The sequence below is a fragment of the Rousettus aegyptiacus genome, unplaced genomic scaffold (genome assembly GCF_014176215.1).
Source record: "Rousettus aegyptiacus isolate mRouAeg1 unplaced genomic scaffold, mRouAeg1.p scaffold_m13_p_1, whole genome shotgun sequence".
NCBI lineage: Eukaryota > Metazoa > Chordata > Mammalia > Chiroptera > Pteropodidae > Rousettus > Rousettus aegyptiacus.
The window spans coordinates 139765664-139788866 of NW_023416284.1; the positions used below are offsets into that span (position 1 = coordinate 139765664).

Sequence of the window (23203 nt, forward strand, 5' to 3'; positions counted from 1 at the left end):
GGATATTTAGAAAACAAATTAGAGTCATGACCAAACACAGGCAAGAACAAAAAGAGCAATAAGCACTATGGGACAATTAAGTTTGCCATGTGGCCTTCCCGTCACTGTCCTAAAAGAAACTGGGATGATAATTTTTCTTAAGAAAACAAGTTTCCTCTTCCTATAATAATGTATATTAATAAATGCTTACATTTATAAAGTTTAAGCATTTTATTCCAACTCTGTTTAGAAGAGATGTTCTCTCCTAAAAGCTTCATGCCACCATGAAATTCAAAGGGTGTTCCGACATCATTTGGAAGGTTGTTACAGACTCTTAATGAAGAGCAAGTTTATGAGGTCATGGTTTAAAAAAGAAATGTTCAGCCCCTCTTTGAAAACAATTTCATTAGATGACCAACATTTCAATTAAAAAGTTGCCTTGTTTTTCAGTCATGAGTTAGTCAAACATACCAGAGTTATAGAATTTATTAGACAAGACAAGTAAGGCTTAAGATGCATATTCGTTTAAAATACAGTTAACTTGTCCGTCAGTTGCTATTCATGAATTTGCCTGATTTTCATGAAGTTTGGTCAATAAATTGACATTAATTTTCTGCTATTGCACTTACTAAGGATTTAGTCCTCATAATTCTTAAATGAAATGGATGTTCTTAAAGACAAAGACATCTTTATATGTATTTCACTTAGAAGAATGACTTCCTGAAATCTTGCAAATGACTTGCTGAGAACTATTGGCTGACATAAAAGTTCCAGAAAATATTGGTTTAAATAGCTGATGGGACATATAGGTTTGTCAGGGAAGGAGGAAAGAAAACATCTGCCCAGTTATTGATGTCATGTTGCTGGGTTATCATGCTTTTGCAGCCTTTGATTCAATGTCTGTTAAAACCCTTTGTTACACTGTAAGAAGAAATATATTTTTAAATAGGGGAACTGAGGTTTAGGATACCATTTTCTGAGTAAATCAATAAATATTTATGTAGTATATAACGTGTTGTGGGGGAAATATAAAAATTCAAAAAAGTTTAGTTCTGGACTATGTAATATAGTAAGTGGGGAATATCACAAATATCTTAAATTACTAAAGTGTAAACAGTAAATAAAAATCAGATAACTCTTCCATTACGCATAGTGATTATAATAATAGCTTAGTTTTCTTGAGTGTGTAATCCAGTCAAGCATGTTAATGTATTATCTCACTTAAATATTCAAACTGGGACTGAATTTAACTTATTTTCCTAAAGTCCAGTTCAGGTAAATACAATCATCATTCCTATTTCACAGTACACTGAGGTTCTGTGGGGATGAGTAACTTGCCTAAGGTCATGTAGTTTAAGATTCCAACAATGAAGCTTATTTTTGCTCCTGTCTCACAATCTGTGTTCCCAAAGACACTCTTTTGTATGTCCAGGCATGAATTTTAGAGTTTCTGCATTAATAGAATTGATATTCTTCCCAGGCATTTGGAAAGGCTATTCCAGGGGTCCGTGGATAGAAAAAGAACATTTTCATGCATTTTCTTTTCTAAACACATCTTCTTTAAAAGTTTTGTTTCCTTTTCTCATGCAACTCTATATAGTTAGTCGACTTTTCTGTTTATAATTGACATCTGAATTATACATGCTAGTTTCATTCCTGACATTAAGAGGTAAACACATTGTGTGAGTGTAAAAAATAATTAAACTTCAGTTGCTTGCAAAAAAGTGTACCGTATAAGTGGTATAAAGTAGTTTAATATATTCTAATATATTTCAATAACTATGCTGTTTTAACTAAGTCAGAGCTTGTGATGTGGGGATTATTATTCATTTGATGTATTATCCTCTTTAAATTATAATTTATTTAGTTCAAGGCATATGTAGATTATTAAGTGCACATTGTTTATAGTTAAATGACTTGCTGATGTTCATGCATTGCTCCCTGTTGGAAAACACTCTAATGGTGAAAGCAAAATCTCTGCTGTTTGTTTAATTGTGCCCTAGGGTGGAGATGGGAATGTATCTAGGAGTGAGAGAACACCAGCTTTAATAAGCATACAATGCAATTTAACAGTTCATAAAACAGTAAAATTTAATCCTAGACTGAGAGATTTATTAAATTTCACTCAGCAAAATGGAGTATGGGATATGGGAGCAAGTGAGAATTAAGTGAAATGATTTCAGGGTAATAGATTTTATTACCTGATAAAGTAGGGAAATCATTCTTTTTTTCAAGCGATTTTTTCTTTATTCACTCTTTGGAAATAATTGCCTTACATAGGAAAGCTTTTTTTTTTTTTTTGTTTAATTTTAAGAGTGAACCTATCCCACTGAAGTCTTGTTGAGATTATGGCTGAAATATTTTGAACTGTAAATTATTTTGCATTAAAGGAGAATCATTCGATTTTCTTTTTAAAAATCTACTTATAGTGCTGCCATACTAAATGATGTTTGACAACACTGGCATTTCAGATAGTTTCATTTTTGCATCTCAATTATATATTAAAAAAATTCTTAGGCATATTCTCTGCAACTGTAATGATCGACTCTATCAAAGCTTTGTCATAAATGGACATTTTATTTTTTTAACTTATTTTTTCCTACCTGTCATATTATTTAAAGACGGTTTAAATAATACAAACATGCTATTAAATAGTTACCATTTGTCATGAGCAAGAAAAGCGGCTATTGAAGTAACACTCGTGAATGCATTTGTGTCTTTTCACAATGCCAGCTTTATTGAGGGGAACCTTCTCAGATAAACTGATCAGGTATCCATGCAGGTTAACACACAACACACAGAGCAGGCAAGGTACAGAGTCTTAGGTGACAGAGCGATGGGATGAAAGTCCTTAGCGTCTCCAAAGCAAGCTCTGTTGACTGGTGGCTCGGAGACCAGCATGTTGGTCCCAAGCCAGTGGCTACCACTGGTCAGAAGGTCAGAGTCTTCAGCTCTAGCACCCCTGTTCATGATGTTCTCGGTTTAATCTTGAACATCATTTATCTAAGGCGTTCAGCTTATAAGGGCCTTGCAAAGTAGGATCCTGATGCTTATCAACTCCTGCAGGTGGGGGCCGATGTTTTTGTGGTTTGGGACATTCTGGTTACACCCTAAGGGCACTGAAGTTGCATCCTAAGAGTGTTCTGCTAATGTGCAGGTTTCATTACTGTCACAGCTTCCATGGAAAGTCCTAAAAGTCCTCATTTTTTTTATGCCCTATATACCACTGTAAGACTGAAAAACATTTTTTTTATGATTAAAACCACTCCAAAGCTTGAAGTCTCTTGATTTCTATAACAAAAACAGCAGCTAAAGACTGTGTAGAGATACAACCATTTTTTACATACATTATGCCATTTTTCCCTCATTAAGCCCTGTGCAGTAAGGAGGGCAGGTATTATTGCCCCTGTTTGATAGCTGAGAAAAGGGAAGTTTGGAGAGGTTGCAATTTACCAGAGGAAATGTGGCTATTAAGTGCAGAGCACATTTTATCCTGGTTGTTTGAGTTCAAGTTATCAAAACACCATTAAGGTCATTTGCTGTATATTAAAAAGCAACATTTGATATCATTAGTTTTTGAGGATTTAAAGAATTTTACTGGAGTCATAAATTTATTTGTACTTTTTAAAAATTTGTGAGAAATGCTAATGCTAATTTATTTTATTAGAATAAAGTTTATCTTTTAGTGACTACTAGTTAGATAGCTACTTTATTTTTTAAACAAAATATATTTTAAATTGTTTAACATCCTTGAGCGATGAAAATTTGTGAATGTTTTCATAGGCTACTTAAATATGAATTTAACAGTATTTAATTAAATGAGTGAGATGTTAAAATTAAAAACATATGTAACAAGGTTAACTAACACAAACTAAGCCTCTTATGCTATACATCATTTTATTTTGTGTTTTTTTTGCTTAGCAAGTTCAATTTTTGAGAAAGTTAAGAGTCATAAAAATTAAATTTTTATCACTTTGACAGTTGTCTTTTGCATCATCTGTATAGTATCTGTCGCACATGAGATACTTAATACATGATAAACAATAACGTGAATCAAATGTCAGCTGTTAGTTGATGCATGATGTGAAGTTTCAGTTGTACTTTTGTAGTAAACCTGAACAACACCGTTCAAAGACAGTTAAATGCCCCCCAAAACTCAAATTTTGAGTGTCCTCTTTTAACTCCATTTAGAGAGATCATAGCACTCAGCTAGGGAAGGAGTGCTGGCCGTGTAGTCTTTACAAGCACACCTGTATGCAGAGGTCACCCCTAGGATCAGCAACATTGTATTCCATGGCTACAAACACAAAGAGCAATTGTGGAGTGGACTTTTTTAGTTATGTTGGTGCAGATGACTTATAAAGGGGAAAAAAGAAAAGCAGTAACATTTACATCTGTGTAATTCTGATGATTTCATCTGCCGCTCTCTCTCTCTTTTTCTTAAAGCAGCAATCTAGGTTAAAACAGGTTCCCTGAAGACAAATATAACTGACCTATTAGAAAACGGATGAGGAAGCAAACTTTTGTAATTGTGATCCTTTCATTTTTTCAGATGGTTCCTGATAATATACATGCTCTATCCCTGTTGGCTATGCTTATATTTCCCAATTAGTCTGAAATATTCCTTTCCTGACTATAATATCAGCAAAACCATACTTGTAGCAGTAACCATATCTTATAAAATCATTCACTGGAATATGACCTTAAAAGCTTTTGCCTTTTCTCAAACTTATAGTAAAAACTTTTCTGGCCAAGATATTTCAGGTCTCTATTTTTAATAAAACCAGAGATAAAGGTTTTACCTAATCACGTCTTACCATGGTGTTCCCCTTTCTTTTTGTAATTAGGTGCCTCCTAATCTTCTTTGGAATAAGAGAGGATGATTTTGGTTCATATTTGCCTCTGCATCTGGGTACTCAGGTGACACGACCAGCATTTCCCTCTTCTAGTTTGATATATGACTTAGCCTAAATGGTGTCATCACTTACATGACTTTACAGGGTATGAAGTTTGCCCAAATTTGGGATGCTAATTACAGCTTTCTTGTCCAGTTAATATTCACCTAAAAAGTAGATATGCCATATGGGTCAGTTTTAGTTAATCGAGAAGAAACTAAAGTCATCATCAAAGTGAACTGTCTTCAAAAGATTCTGCTCTTATTTGTGTAATTGTTTGGCTGAGAAACTTCCTTATGACTGGATCATCAGACATAATGAGCTTGCTTTTAACTGTGCATCTCCTAGAGTCAGTCTGCTGGCCTCAGCGGCAGACACAGATCACAGGGCTGTCTACAAGAGGCTGCAGTGCCAGGACAAATCATGCTGGGAGCTCCTTGGAGAGGCTCATGCACAAATGAAATAATGTTTCAAAGAATATCAAGGCCATCCTCCAGAGGAACAAGTAATGACAAAAAGGCAATGTACAGATCGAGAGCCTTGGCAGAAAATCAAAGGGGCTGTCCCTACTGCTTTGATTTGGTGACAGTGTGATAAGAACATTGGAGTCACAGGATTTGTTTCTAACAACTGAGTGATCTCCCTTCCACCAAAACTCTGGGTCAGTGTAATTGTCCTAATTCACTCAATCCTAAAAATAACTCTGATTTGGAGATTTCTAGAAATGAAATATGAAAATAGAATTATTTAGTTGCTGTCTGTTATTTGGTCACTTACTGTCAGTTATCTGGCTAAACAGCTTAAATTACCAGCTCTTTGGGTATATTATGAATGTTTATCCAGAGATAAACATTTCTTTTTTTTTTCTTAATATAAAAAAGTTAAAAATAAGTTACCATCTTATAATCATGTTCAATTTATTCAGTCAGTCAAAATCATCTCTATTTTCTACTCAAATCAATCTCCTTTTGATGGTGCCATATTTCTTGCGTCCTTTAATTCTGAAGTGAGGGAGGGAGGATTATTTTTTCTTGTTCACTTGAGGTTTAAGAAATTTGACCAGATGAAATAGTTTTAAGTTTTTATGGAAAATCACGTATTCTTGTTCAATTCATTTAAACCTGATTGAAACTTAAATAAAAAGGTTGTTTCCAGGACTCATTTCATGGCTGTGTGATTTGTGTAGTAACATAGGACCCCATGCTTGTTTTAACCCTATTTTGAAATTCTTAATATTTAAATACAGAACATATATTTTTCTTTTTTACTGGGCCCTGATTGCTGCTAGTATTTTAGTAGAATCATCGTTTCCACAGTTAACTAAGTCTAAGAGCAAAAATAACTTATGAACTTTTGTCTGATTTGACAGAGCAAGAGATAGACATCGCCTTTAAGAAAGGTCAACTGAAATTCAGAAAATTACAAAACTTTTAATTCCTGTGCCTTGGCTTTCCTGACACCACTATCCCCTGCTTCTCTATATTTACTGTCTCCCTCTCACATTCATCTTTATCAGTCCTTCCGTGTCTCTCTCATTCTACCCTTACTCTCAGGTATCATTTGCTCCTGTGCTTCAATCCTGTTCCATAAGCTGATGATTTCCAACTGTACATCCCAACCCATACCTGTCTGCTGAGACATGAACTCATATATCCAACCCGTATACCAGAGACTCAAATTTATCATCTTCCAACCTGCAACAGATTGTCTACTGATGGAGATACAGCAATAGATAAAGTCTAATGGAGATACAGCAATAGAAAAAGTCTCTAAAGAAGGAGAAGATTATCATACTTTGTGTGTTTGTGTGTAGTTAAATAGTGATAAGTGCTCTGAAAAAAAGTAAGCAAGATCAGAGAATACAGAGTGTTTTGGAAGACATGTTTTTGATAGCATTTGTCTACATTATTTCATTTCACTAACTATCAAGACCATCTTCCCATTAGCCCAAATAATAGTAAACATGAGAGTTACCATAGCTCCTGTTTGTCTTCACTCCCTTCATCTCCCCAATAATCAATCAGTGATCAAGCCTACTTCTAAATACTTCTGGAATTCACCTATTTTTATCCCTGTCTTTAATATGCTCAAATAAACATCACTCACTGGAATTATTTTAACAAGACTTCTGAAGGTTCCCTTACCTTTAGTTTTGTACCAAAGGGCAACAGTCATTCTCTACACTCACAGGGAGTAGTCCTTCCTGAAAGTAGATCTGAGCATATCTCTCCCCTGTAAACACTTTAATGGCATCTCCTTATCCCACAGATAAAATTTGCATTTGTGGGCATGGCTGACAATCCCTAATTTTCTGATTTTTGCCATCTCCTCTGAGTCGTTATCACTGCAAAACCACAATCTCACTGGTGCTTCAGTTATGGGCAACTTTCCTCAGCTCCTCAAAATCATCGCTCTCTCTCTCATTCCTGAGCTATCACATATCTTTCTCCTTTTTCACCTAACTTTTATTCTTTTTTAGTGTCACCATTACTTTTTTTTCCCTGAAAGCCTTGTCTGAGTAATCCAAATTAAATTAAGTTGGTTGGTATATGCTTGCTATGGCACTTTGTCCCCTATTTCAATTTTGGCTCATAGCATACTTTATTTCTACTGCATTTTCAGTTACCTACATTTCACTGGGTAATAAAGTCCATAAAGACAGGCAATGCATACCTATCTAGCTAATATTTATGTCTCTAGCATTAGCACAGAGCCTAGCACAGGGCAACTGATTGCAAAATGCATATGTACTATTTCTGTGTCTTTGATTTCTTTCTGAATCTAAATGGTATTATGTATGTATTATTGCCTTTTATGTAATTTCAAATGCTGACTGTAATTGGGCACATCATATTGGGTCTTTAATAGTTGGAACGTTTTTTTAGGGAGAATAGCAGAGTGATTTATTTATTTCAGATAATGTTCCTGTTTTAGAGAGTACATTTACTTCCTCTTTTGCAGAAACTGCCTCAGTTAGTCTTGAAGTTTATCTGCCTAACCCAGAGGTAGAGGCCAGATATAGTATGACCTAGAGAAGGCACATGAAAACAGAGGCCAGATATTTTTCCTTCAGGAATTATTTTTTTAAGGCAATCAATCCATGTCTCTCCTTATGCATGAAGCAAAAATTAATCCTGTAACTTGTTCCTGAAATTCTATAAAAATAGCTACCACAGCCTTTAGATAAGATTAATCTGAATGCAAGTGATAAAAATGACCCTTTATTTGGAAATTAGAAATGTGTTCAATTTGGGTATTCTTATACATTTACAAATATCTAGTTTCTCCAAAAAATTGTTATCAGTCAGTTTTATTAAACCTTTTTTTTTCTTTTTTGCATCACAAATAAAGGCTAAATTTCAAACACTGTATGTAAATTTAACCCTTCAAAATTTAAATTAAACAATCAAAACAACATTTTAAACTTCATTTACTTTGCAAAATGTATCGATTAGAATAAGAAGCCAAATACCAATTTAAAACTTTTTTTTAATATGAAGACATTCTTTGTTTAAGAAATTATAAACAGAGGCTGGCATCATTGAAAAGTTTGCCTGAAAAACTTCATGCACTTATTTCTCTTACACTTACAATAAGTGCTCAATGACTTGGAGACTTGCTTTTAGAGCAACCTGAGAAAGACATAATAGTAATTATATATTTCTAATAATTACTATTAAATATTTTTTCTAAATCTTATGGTGACAGATTTGATATAATTTAGGATATCAAAATGATAGCCTAAGCAGTTCTTGAAATATTTGAAATTTCCCTGAAAATCATGTTCGATGTAAGTGATAACATTTAGAATTTCCATGACATTCAATGGGAGAATAAGATCTGCTGTTTACCTCATTCTTTTTTTTTCTTTTATAATAAGGTTAGATATAAAAAAAAAATACATAAAGCTGCTGTTTGTTTCAAAATATCTAGTTATGACACGTGTAATTGTCAAACTGTGTTTTAGGTAAATAAAGCATATCTTTATAACCAAAAGACTTCTGGTCGTGTCATCCTCTAGAACTGAGCTGTCTGCTAATGACTCTGCTCAAGGCAGGGAAAAAAGCACATTAGTGCTTTTCCAAATGGGCCCCATTCTTAGCACTGCTATAATTTTATTTAATTGCTTGGAGCCTCATTTGCAAGAAGCAGATACTATGTTAATTAACAGAACAATGCTTGTAGAAAAGCTTTAAGATACTACTTGATTAATCACTTATTCCTTTCGATGCCCGTATTTAGAAAAAATATATATTTTTTTGTTCTCTGATGCAGCAGATGGCCTGGCTGGTTGTAGTTGTCCAAAAGAGACTGTTTTTAGACTGATATGGCATCTTAATAGTTCTTTTTATCTCATCTGGCAATCATGGGGCCTGTCTTATTTTGAGGGGAGTTTACTTATAAGTTGATGGAAAATGTGTAGTTTAACTTCAGGGAAATTAGAAGTGGCTCAAGTAAACAGTAAATATTATATAGAATTCAGAAGAAGCAATTGCTGCTTTTCCTTAGAAATTTTAATCTTCTCTTGGTCCATTAAAATTGTGTTTATGGGTACAATGCTTGTAATTCTTAAATATTGAGCATGAATAAAATTGTACTTTATTTGTTTTTTTAAGTTTTTAAAGTTTTATGCCAAATGGTATAACTTTAATACTTTTTTCTACCTAAAAGAGTATTGTTCTTATACAATATAGAAATATAAAGAACAAAGGTGAACTTTTCTATAATCCCATTATAATTGTGACATTTTGGATTTATTATAATTTTCTTTTTAGGTATCTATGAAAATAAACAGATATAGATATATTTAAATTAATGTGAGGAGTATAAGCTACATTCTATTTTATACCTCTACCATGTATACATTCTGAATATTTATAATTAAAATTTATTCAGTTCTTAAAAACAATGAGGTAGGTTTATTAATACTATCTTGGAAAAGTATAGTTGTTTTTTCTTTAAAGCAAATTGTGATACATCCCACATTTGATTAAAGCAATTAAAATAAACACAATATCTGTGTGTTTGTATATTTATAGATTTATATTCTTGAGAATAATTACTTCTGAGGAAGTTTGGAGCACAGATGGTGGGCTCTAACATATTTTACTGAATGGAATGCCAAACTATTATAATGCATTTTAGTAGAAATGTATTATTTTGTAATACAGGTATAAAAACTTTAACATTCGTCTTTAAATGTCAACGAATATAGCTCCATAAAATAATTTTAATAGTTACAATATTCAGTTATGTAAATGTAACATAAACTACTTACCTTTATGAGGAACATTCAGGATGCTGTATTTTTTAAAACTATAAACGACATTGTAATGCACATATTTGTATGTACCTGTATGTGTATTTGTCTTTTTGTTACCATGGAGTAAATTCCCCAAGTGAAATAATAGTGTCCTAGCTTGTGCTTGACACATATTTCCAGATCATTTTCCAGAATGGTATTACCTATTTTCACTACCACCCTACTATGGGTACCAACACATTATTCCGTACCTGTATCTGGTAAGAAAGTTGTGATTTCTCTTACTAGAAATTTTACTGATTCACTCTCACCTCTGGATCAGGAAAGTAAGTTCACACCATCAAGAAATGAAAGGTGTCTTTTCAATAATGAAAAGCTTTGGATGAAACTATCTTTTCAATGATCTTAGTTTCATAGAGCAGACTGCACTGTCTTAACATTAGTGGAGCTAGTATCTAAAGTAGATGCTAACTTATGCTGTTTAGGCATGCTATACATAGTAGTAATTTCTATTATAAAGTGTCATGGGCTAGCAACAAACTCAAAATCTTTGAAATTTGATAGACCTGAGTTCACATCTAGTGATTTGAGCCTCAACTCTCTAGAATCTATTACTTACATTATTAGATTGTTAAAGAAAACTAAGTCAAATAATATCTGTCAAGCGCCTAGCATATTGCCGTATTGTGGGCCTTATAGAAAGTAATCTTTTGACCAAATAACTTCTTTGTAAAATATTTACTTTCTTTCTGATTTTTTTTTTAAAAAGAAGACAATATTATCCATGAGGTACAGTTAAACACTGATATAATAAGCTGAAGTGATAGCTAATATGTTTTTTACTATGGCTTTTTATATCTGTAGTAAACTTTACTCTTTTAAATTTTAGTTAAAGATAGTCCTTGTGATTCAGCTAATTTCAAAGAATAATAAAATAAAAGTAAACATTATTTTGCTTTGCATGATGAATATGCGTAACACCTCTGTACTGGTTTCCTTGGGAACAAAAGTAGGTGCAAATGCCTAAGTATAGAATGTGTTAAATTTTATTCAGCATTTAACATAGAATAATGATACTTATGTTTATAATTTTTTTCGTAAAAATGCAGTCACATTTAGATATGAATTAGATAGCGCATATTTAAGAGGTGAGAAAGGAAAAGGAAGATACCGAAGGATATATGATTGTGTAGAATAGGAATGGAGGGACTCAGAATCAGAAAAGCAAAAGAACAGAAGAAATATCATCTGATGTCATGAACTCTAGAATGACAGGCGTCTACTCATTAGTTAACAGCCTTGCACCGAGATGCCTTGGTCATACTCAGGCGCCCTCCTAAGATCTGAGTACATGCATGCTTTGTCTATAAGACACTCTTTTATGAGATCCCCTGAATCTAGGCCATGAGCTAAAGGATAAAGTTGAACAATTTCTGAATGTCTTTTAATTTGAATTTCTTTTTCTTACAACTTTATTAAATTTCTGCGTTTCAACTAAAAAAGAAAGAATAATTTTAACCTATTTTTTGTCTTTACTGCCTCATTATTTCTTAAATTTCTTTTTGTTTCTTCTGGTGATCATTCTTACTATACTTATCAAGAAATTTCTAACATCTTCTTGCTGCTAATTTCTTTGAGGAATTGCTATTCTTTCTGGCTTTCTTCTGAGTCCCTGCCATACATTTTCCTTCCTTCTTACTTTGGCTATAGCTGTTCAGTTGTCAAATCCAGTGGGTGAAAAATATCAAACTATTTTTTCTCCTGAGTAAAGTGTTATCACCCTCACCTCATGCTCTTTGTCTACTTTGAATTAATTTCCTGAATGGCATAGAATTCAGTGCAAAAAAAAATTATTGTTGAAATGAAAGTATTTTATGTCTCGGTTTCTGATTTATAATTTGTTTCATCAAGTATAAAACTCAAACATATAAATGTCAAGAGTTAACTGTTATAGCTTAATCGGTCATTTCCAATTTTGATGTCGATTTATTAACCTACCGACTAAAAGGGCATTGTAGAATATTAGTTTGCATTTGGTTCTGGAGTACTCTATGATTTCTGCCTTAATAATGTTCACAGTAGTGTACCATTAAAGTTTTTTGCTTCATTTCACATTCCAATTGTCCTTGGACCTGTATAATTCACAGTAGGTAGGGTAATGTTGATTCAGACAAACTTTTGATCCATGTATTTTGGCACACATAGGGAATACTCCTATTTCATTTCACAGCTGTCTCATTTTGTGCTTTTTGTAAGTGTAACCAATCACAATATCTTAGTAGTTATGTAAAATTTTCCTACTGTATTAAATGTTTTTCTACAAAAAAATTGAAGGTCTTAATAATCAGTTATTAAATAGTTATACATTTAGTGAATTTATTTAATATAACAATTATATTTTCTAGTACTTTCATGTGCATAATTATGGATGGCCTGCTTTTACATACATCTTATTTTTCTTTTTATGTATATCTCAACTCTGTGAAGAGATGAGAGAATAATCTCATTTTGCCTTGAGGAAACTGAAGCCTAAAACTGTGTTATTCAAGGTTCTTTTCAATCTAGTTATCTAAAATTCTGTTAAAATTAGTTAATAGTAAAATAAAATCACATCGTTCCTCTAGTTTGTAAAATATAGGATAACTGTCTTCAAATACGGTTGATCCAGGTACACAAAGAAAGTAACGAACAGATTCTTCTGTCTATCACCTCCTCTTTTGTCTCTATTGGTTTCATTCTCAGACAAAGGTACAGAGGTGGCATCAAGGTGCATATCTACTGGTACAGAGCTTCAGGAGAAAAAATCGTGCCACTTTTCAAATGGCTCCTTCAAAAGGCCTCAGTTTAACTAATGAGCCAAGCTTGTGTCACTTGGCCATGCCTGAAGCAGTGGTTGTTACCAGTCTGGGAAATAAGAGTTTGGGTCAAGAAATGGGCTCAAGGAAAGAGGTTTCTGCTGCAATAAGAAATGCTAAGGAGACAAAACAATAAATCCCATCAAAGATGTTATGTAACTTAATTAGAATCATACTTCTGGTCTTCTGAGTGTCATGTTCTACTCCTTTAGTCTTACATTTAGATCCCTAAAGTCTCTACTTTAGGGACATTCTTTAAATTATTTCCATAAAACTATAAGCATATTCTAATTGTCTGAAATGAGATGTTCAAAATCTCAGAATATGAGTAATCTTTAAATTAAAAAAAGATAGTGAGAATTAAGGTTTGCCCTTGACCCCATCATTTCTTCCAACTTTTGTTTTCATAGCTTTTTCTCATTCCTTTTGTGTTTGAAGTTATGGATATTAACAGAAAGAATTTTTCAAATAATGACTGCTCTCTAATATATCAATAGATAAGCATGACTTCAGACAAAATTAGATTCCCCTATATTATCCTGCATATGGCATTATATTAAGAATGTTGTCTTTTGTTTGTTTTTCCCACCTACTATGAATACCCCAAAAGGTCTAAATCATCGTTGATATCTCATTTTTATTATCTAAGGTCTTAATTTATTTGATGTAAATAACACAATAATAACACTTATAAGAGTGAATCACACTGTAAAACACCTACAGACAAATGAAAAAAGACAATTGAAAAGTATACGTTCTTATGGGAAAAGAGATACACTGTAAAATATGAGTATGAAAATCAGTGTTTATTTTCTTCCTCAAAGACCTCTGTGAGTTACATGTTGTTGAGTTGGCTTCAACTCCTGGCAACCCTATAAATGAGTGATGTCCACAAAATTCTGTTTTCAGTACGGCTTTGATCGGCTCCTGTAGATGTCTATGGCTCCTTTTTTATAGAATTAATTCATCCCATAGTCAGTCTTCCTTTTTGAATTTATTTCAAATCATTGTTACTTTCAACTAGTAAGATGATATCACCTGTATATCTTACTTTATTGATATTTCTTCCACCAATTTCACTCCTTCTTCCTCTGAGTCTAACCCAGTTTTTCATGATATGTTCTGCATACAGCCTAAACAAACAGGGAAATAAAATGTACCCTTTTCTGACACTTCTGCCTAATCAAAATTGATATTATCAGTTGCTAACCTATTTAGGATTGTCACTATGCTTTATAATGACATATTTAAAAATCTTTATAGTTTACATTTTTGCAAATCTATTTAACTTAATCTTTACAACTCTGCGAGGCAGATTACTATCCTGCTTATCTTAAAGATGAGGAAATGAAGTTAAAAAGATGACTTCCAATGGCAACCAATAAGTTACAGTGCTAAAGCTCTAAGTCCCATTAACTTTCCACGAACATTTTACTTTCTCACATTTCTCTGAGAAGCTATTCCAATTTCTGTATAGAGTCATAATTACAATATAAAAAGCTAAACATACAATGAGAACATAAAAGTCATAAAGGTTACATATTAATATGATTTGTTTGCATATTTACTGTTCTATATTTCCAAGTAATGTGTATAATAATATCTATATTATTCTTCAAATCATGCTTAAAAATTGATCTTTACTATAATTTAATTTTTAGTTTGGATAAATTTTATAGGAAGTCTTAAGTTCTCGATTTTCATAGGCATTTAGAATTAACATTTACATGAACATTTAAACTCATGAATCCAAATTTCTGGTATTTATATTTGGTTTGCATACTCCTGAATATCAAATTAGAAAGAATCGGTCAGTTAATAACATAAAAATCTATTTCATTTATCATATTGAAAATAGTAAATATCAATAGTATTAATATAAATTTAAATGCACAAAGCTAATTTGAGCTCCAAATATCAAGATAATTGGATGTATTGTAGACCAGCTGGAAGTGCAAAGAATACTTCCCTTTGATATTGACTCTTCTCTAGATCAATAGCAGTTCCAAATGTAGCACAAAGCAGGCAAGATTTAACAGGGCCTAAATTATTAAGCCTAGTATGTTGTTGCTAGAGAGTTCATTAACAATCCCATCAATATAGCGTGGTTCATGGACGTTAGTAAGAGCTTCATGGAACATTTTTAAAAAGAATGAGATATCTCAATGGACTTAGTTGAAAAAATTTAATTAGATAATAATAATTACATTGATTAAATGAAACTTTTAATTGAAAACCTGTTGGCATTTTCTAACTTGCTTCACAGCTATCCCTTAATCACTTATATTTAAAAAGTGGAATTTCTCTATATGGTGTTGGAGAAACATTTAAATATCTTGGAATCTGTATATAAATGTTTAAAGAAGTTTAGAAAGTGTGGCAGTAAAAGCAAATAGGATTTTCTGCTTGGAAATGGTGCATTTTAAAGATATATTTAGGAAAGAAAGAAAATTATATAGAAAATATTTATGGTAAATACATATAATTCTTGGAAAGAATGCAAAATAGTCATCTGGTAAAGCTTTCACAGTTGCAACATTAACACTCCATGGACTGAATTTCTTACTTTATAGGGAAAAGCTTACAGGGAAATAATGAGGTTTGTAAAATTATCTTGTTGAATGTTAAGGAAAGTGGCATCCAGCAAGAGTTCTCGCAAGACTGAAAGTCCAAAACTGTATAATACAAATATAAAGGATTAATGAAAACTCTTATTGTCAAAATTAGCATAGGCCATATTTCAGACTATGTTTTATTAGTTGTTCAATATAGGTTAATTAACTATTGCTATTTTTTTGGTAACTTTTAGCTTAAACCAGAGGACATAGGTTTAAAGAGACATAGACATGTATTCAAATTCAAAAATTCAAAGGAACACCGAACAAATAGATCCATTAATTACAGAAGGCATTAATCCAGGCCATAGCCCTTTCTCTGCTGAATCTCAGCAACCCTATCATCCAGTACTGCCTCCTTCACTTGTTCTTCGGAACATTGCTGAACTTGAATTTTCTTCCTAACTCATCAATTTGACTGTGAGGCTGAACCCATTATATTATTTTCTCTTCTGGTCTTTTATCTTCTCTTTAAGCTTTTATCCCTTTTAGCCCTTATGGGTTCTGAATCCCGCATAGGTAGCTACAAAAATTTATATTCTCTTTAAAGATATTTCATCACGCAGTTTCTGGAATCTCCTTTTATTCAATTAATTGGCAATATAGAAATCTCTCTGGTTAGTTTAAAAATGCAACGTATAGGTATATCTGTGTTCTGACTCTGTAAGTGGATATGAAAGAAGATTAAATACCTGCATATTAGTGAATGACTTTGAATAAAAGAGAAAGGGTTTTAGCTTTCCTCTGTAAAGTATCAGGAGGCCAGGGTAAGTTTTAATATGGGTGAGAAGTTTAAGAGTGAAGTTAAAATAAAGAAACTATAATATCAGTATTGGCGGGTTTTATTGGGTTAGACAGGAATTTGGTTAAGTGTCAACACAGACAGTAGCTGAATAAAGTGACTTTCGATTTCCCTTATTTATTAATTCGTATGAAATGTTGATACAAAAGCTTATATAAGTGCACAAGCATAAAAAATTATGGGATGAAGATAGATAAATTATACTTATAGGTATATTATGAAAGCCAGAATAAAATAGGAATGAAATGTGAGTTTTCTAGAATACAACTGTAAGCCACAGGACATCTTAAAATCCACCTGGTGCTGGCTCCTCCTCTTACAGATGAAGAAAGTGAAGACTAGAAAAAAATACAACACGAATTTATCCAGGTTCACATTGCTGGTGTGTAATTATCTGTCCAACAATAGCCCTTCGTTTAGTAACAAATGCAAGACACTATAATATTTTACCACATATTAATTCTTTAATTCTAAATATATCAGGTTATGCTTATTATTCAGTAATTTTTTAAACTCTGAATTGTGATGTTGTATACACACCACATTTTATAGAAATCAAATACTGTCGCATGAAAATTTCCTTTCTGTTCCTTCTCCTTCCAGAACTTGATCTGCTTTCTTGAACAGCATGAAGCCTGTTCCTTCATTTAGGCTAACGGTGGGTGTAAAAAGGTTGAAACATTATACTTTCTAAACCAGTTCCTTGTTTTGGATAGTATCCATGTTGAAGAGATTACCGCTCTTTTGGTGAGCATCATCATCATCATCTAACACCTGCCTATACGCCAGGTGCCAGGGATTGTGCACACTGCTTTAATGTATTATCTCACGCAGTCTGTGCAGTCCACACAGCTGCTGGTAAAGAACTGTGTTTCAGAGTAGTACAAAGAACCGGCAACAGAGAAAGCATAATGGCAGCTGCAGTGTAACTGCGAGAATTGTCTCTGACAATTGGCTCCCGACTGGGTCTGAGGGCATTTCTTCATCAGTCCCACACTTCGGTTAGCACCTGCTCTGTGCCGGACAGAGTGCTGGGTAGAGTGTGCCAGCTGAATGAGTGAACACCAGCCTGTCTTCCATGTGTGACCCTCACTCTTGCTCAGGGTAGGTGATTCTCTATTCCATTTAGCCCTGTGCTTACTGTGCAAGAAGCTTTAGAGGTCAGATTCCACCACTTCCCCTACCACCCTTAATATCTGCATCTTCTAATTAAAGAACAATATCTGTAATAGTTTTCCACCTGGGACTGTATGTTTTTTAAAAGTGATCTTTCCAAAAAGAAACTGATAGAGCAGATCATCATTTTTTTCTTTCCAATTATAAAATAAGGAAACAAAGGAAAGGGGATTTAAATTTATTTTGATTATTTGTTCTATATAAAAGATCAAGTCAATGAAAGAGCCAGAATTCATAAACTTAAATCCCATTTATTAGATTGTTCTGCTCTTTGTGCTATGCACTATACTTCAGATGGGAATTCATAAATGAACAAAATCTGAGATGTAGGAGTTCCAGAATGGATCTGCCACCTGCCAGCTAGCATTCAGATCTCAAAGGAGACCTGCCTGCACTTATTTAATGGAAAGATAAATGTGTTCGAAGAACTGTTACTATAAATTCACTTAGAAACGGGACAGAGGCTGTACTCACATTCCTTCCAGGTCTGAATTGCTGGCAGATTTGGTTCACTGTACCTCTGAGAGGTAATACATTCTAGCTAGATGGCAAAGTATGACTGTCGTTCGGAATTCCATAATACCTGTTTCTTTTACAGTTTAAATGATGCTTAATTTGGAGGGTTCTAGAATAAAATGAAATCTTCCCAGAAAACTGCATGGCTACTTTTTTATTTTTAATAGCTGTATTGGAGTAAAATTGATATACTATAAACTTTCCAAATTTAAATTGCACAATTTTATAAGTTTTGACATATGTATATACCCATGTTACTGTCACTACAATCAAAATATAAACAGATACTACAACACTCTTAAGAGTGCTTACATTTAAATGTAAATTATTACATACAATACTGGGTGTGTTTGGAGCCCAGGTTAAGGACTCAAATATGCAAAGTGCTTAAGTAAAATGACATAGTCACAAATGTAATTCGGCTTGTCAATATAAAGAAAATAAGTTAAAAAGGCTATGTTCCAAGTTCTCCCAGTCAAAATTCAGTATGGGCCCCAAAATACTATGCTACATGAGAGACAGAGCATTCAAGAGACTGTCCTCTCATTGGAAAGGAAAATAACTTTGATAGTTTTTGAAGTTTTTAGTATATCTGAGAGATTTTATGTACTAATGTTCTCTTCTGATTGTATGCAGTTCAAAATGGTCATTTCTAAGTATTTGCTTTATGTTCCATACAAATAAAAGCTATTTTAATTTTTCCGACTCCTAGGATATCTATCCTAGAACTTTACAAAGTAAATGTTTAATGGTGATGGTTATAATGATCAGAAACAGAAATAGCATATGTACTCAACATGAATATACTTGGTAATTAACTGCTTAGTATTAGATTCTTCTGTAAATGAACTCTAACTGCATTTTAACTATTTACAGGATCCGTTATTATTCCTGCTTTTACATATTGTTTAATGTTTCAATTATACATATAAAATAAAAAAATATTAAGCAGTGACGATTTTTATCATTTGAAACTTTTGAGAGCATTTGATTTCCCTGATTTTTCAATTATTTAAAAATGTATAGTGGACTTTTCCAGAGCATAAAAGAAATGTAGGCATATTTCATTGTTCTTTCAATACTTTAAAGTCTCATCAGCCATGAGGTTTTTGAAATAGATGAAATAGCGCTGGGCAACTAAACCAATTTCAGTGGCAATAGCTCAGCCATAGAAATTAGCATTTGTCACTCTTCCATTTGCGTTTCTGTTGCACACTCCATGTCTAAAAGTAATTAGACTAGGTATAAGATAAACCCAGCAATATGATGATGACATGGTTAATGTATAATTAAAATGTATATAAAGGTACTTTTCATGATCTTTTAAGCCGCTGTGTAGAAAGATTACTACAATTTTAGTGAAATGTGTAGGAATATATTGCACAATTGCAAAGGTTCGCAAAACTAGTTTTTGACTGACAGATATTTTTGTGGGTTAACTAACTTATTCTAGAAAGAGAAATAAAGTTTCAATTCCAATCTAGTCTGAGATAGGCTCTCAAGGGGGCTTCAATTGCTATCGATAGATGCTTGACCTAGCAGTGAGGCGTGGAAGTTTGCACTTAGCCATCTTTATCTATCTAGTTGCACTTTCTTCTGGACTATATTCCCAGGGTGAACAGATGTTCTAGCTTTCTGATACATGTGATCTATTTATATACCAATGAGTAATTATACTTGGAAGACAGAAAATAGAACAGATTGCTTTGTCTTCACCGCCGATTTTTTTGCTCTGCTAAGCGTTTGTCTTTGCAGCTTAGAATGTGAATGACTAAAACTTTACCTAACCCCCTCATATGATTTTTAATAGCCAAATTGAACACATATTCCATTTAATGTCATTGATTAAGTTACGCTTATGTCGAACCCTGAAGCTTTCTTTGGAGATATCTATGATGTATAAAGAAAATAATCTGACTTGAGAACCGAATGAACTTTAACTTAAATCTCAGCTCGGAGACATACTTACTCTCTATGGGACCTGGGGATATAATTGATATTCAGCAGAACCTCCAAGAATATGAGACTTGCTACCATCAATTTCCCCTCCGTTGTCTCTTATAGTTTTGGCTTAGGAATATGGCTTAGGGAGGTAGTTGGTTATGATAGTTTGGATGGTGATTCTAATAATAGGTGGTTCTAATAATAGACCTTGCCTGAATCTTGTTTTAAAGTCTTGTTTAGGGTCTTGTTATGACACTTCAGATGGTAGCTAAGAGCTAAACTTTACTAGGGTCTTGTTTTCTGAGGCCTGTTTCTCAAGGTGATGAGACCTTGAAAGAATTACTTTAATTTTGCTGTTTCAGTTTCCTCCTCTCTAAAATGGTGATAGAGAGATCACCTAAAACATGGTCTTTGTGAGAACACGTGTAAAGAAGACTCAAGGCAAGGGATTATAGAGTCAGAATGAGAGGGTGGAAGATTTAGCAAGAGCAGCTCAATCAATCTCTACAATTTAGAGCTGAGGGTAAGAGAGGTCCCTTAAATCTGATCTTGAAAACATACTCTAGGACCTCTGCCTTCTAAAAAAAATCTTCTGAGCAGCAACTGTATAGAGGAAATCTCCTTTCATAAAATTGTTCCTGATTAATGTTACTAATTTCCTAACTAACCTATTATTGACCCAATCCCATACATTGATGTATTTCTTTCTTGTGAATTTATATTTATCGATTCTTTACAATCTATACCTTTCCTTACTTTACAGTGCATTTTTATTATGTGAATATTTATTGCTTATAAAAAGGAATATAGATTAATGCATTCAAGTATTTATTGAAATTTCTTATATTTTATAACTTCAAAATCACTTAAACTATTTTGGTTTCTTAAACATAGAGCACTGAGCAAAATCCTAGAGAGAAGGATGTAAACTCTGGATACATTGCCTGGATTCAAATCCAGAGTCACCTCTATATGCTATAATCTTAGGCCAGTTACTTAACTGTTCTCTGCCTCAATTTCCTATTTGATACAAACTCAATGGGTTTTCAATTGAATGATGGTTATAAGAAATAAAGGAAATGATGTAAGGAGAATGCCACACACACAGTAAATACTGAACAAATGTTAATTCATACCATTACTAATATAAGATAGATTTTCAAACATGCATTTTTGTGAAAATAAGAATAAACATTTTTGAGACACTAAAATTTTCCCACAACTTTTCAAAGACGGAAGAATTTGCATATGTACAATTTTGCAAAGAAGAAAAAGGTGAGTCTGACAGGATATCAAATTTAAATGGAAAATAAGTCCATATTATCATATAAAACAACTAGTCTAAAAGTAGGACAAAGAAAAGCGCCCTAAACTGATGAAAATACATATAGCACAGTTTTGGAAGTTCCATTTATAGCTTTAACATCAATTGTCATATTTTAAACTTGGAATTCCAGAAGTAATTCGATCAACAATTTTTTAACTACTTGCTATCTTTCTTTAGTATTTAACTTATAGTTTCATGAATACTGTCTTTTTTATAATTACACTTAAAATCACAAATCTCTAATAATAGTTTTATTATCAACTAGCGTTTCCTCTGATTTGAAGTTGAAACTATGTACCAAAAAGGATTTTTTAAATTTTGAATTAGGTATAATTCTTTCCCTAGCATTGTCATTTAAGATAAATTCTTATTCTAAGGTTTTCATATAAAATTTACATAAGATCATGTAAGTGAGTAGTAAAGCATGGCAGGATAGCAGAAATTCATGGTTTGTTATTTTTGTTATTTTGTGGAAATAGATAAAAATTTTCATCTTGAGAATAGTTGCAATGGTGTTTAGTAAACTTCCATCTTAAGATAAAAAATCGAGAAAAAGAAAAATTAAAATTCTACTCATTACTAATTCAGAGTAATCACTGGTATCATTTTAGTGTATTTTCTTCTCTTTGATTTCTTTTTTTAGTTCTTGTTCATATAGCATGCAATATGGTGGTTAAGAATAGAACTATGAGCAGAGAAGCTATTTAAATCTAGGCCTCTACTTGTTAACTGTGTGACGTTGGTTAGTTACCTAACTTCTCTCAACCTTGGTTTTGCCATCTACAAAATGGGAACCATAGAAGTGTTTTTATTAAATCATTATCATGAGCATTAAATAAGTTAAATAGCCTATATTAAGTACTTATAAATATATAATTTAATGGTTTATACTGGAAATACAATTCTGTATAATCTATTTTTACATTTAGCATATCACATGCAATTTCTGATTGAACTATTTTTCAAACCATGTTTTTAATGATTATGTAAAATAACTGCGATATTTTTTCTCATTTTGAATATTGAATTGGTTTCCACTTTTATCTATTTTTTTTTAAATGAGTAATGTATGTAGCCTTTGTTCTTATCTCTAATTTTCTTAGAGCAGTTACTGGGTTAAAAAGAACATGGATTTTTTAAGGCTCCTTTGTGGTACAATTGCAAAATTGCCCTTTCATCTAGTAGTATCTGCAAGTGTTTATTTCTCTATACTTTGTTAACAGTGATATTTAAAACATATGTATTTTATTTTGATGTATCTTTTATATTTTGGTAACTATTTATATGACCATCTATGTGGTATATGAAATATGTCCTCTGAATGTTAACTCAAGCCAAAGACAAATATCAGTCTAAACCTCAGGCTCGTGATGCATGATGTATCAACCCCACTATTCTGGTTTTCACTATGCAGCCATCAGAATATGTGAAAGTAGTTAGCTGATATTTATAAAATAAAGGTTATGAATCTCAGCTATCTGCCGCCAAGATTTATGAACTATAAAATGGCATTATTATTATGTTCTGTTACTGCATTGTGCTGTTTAGCTGTCTTCCATTTTATGTGATAGCGCTCCTTAGGATCCATTTGCATGAAAGCTACCCTGTGTACTCATTTTGTATTATGTTGTGGTAAACGCTATAATCTACAGGGTTCCTATTCATTTTGTAATTCATTTCACAGCTCACTAATTGCGTGAATGAGAAGAGGAAATATATGCTTTTATTCTGAAGCATGCCAAGCAGATGGCCCAAAGTTCATTGCTCCCAGCACTGTCAGTGCGGCCCTCTTCTGTAGGTAGTGAGCCTGGCATCGATCTGTCAAACACAA

At 32.8% G+C, this 23203-nt stretch overlaps 1 protein-coding gene across 6 annotated transcripts in view; it reads left to right on the plus strand.

Moving 5' to 3' along the window:
- GRIK2 (glutamate ionotropic receptor kainate type subunit 2) overlaps positions 1–23203 on the plus strand; it is a 545286-nt gene that overhangs the window by 288221 nt on the left and 233862 nt on the right. The window lies entirely within an intron of this gene.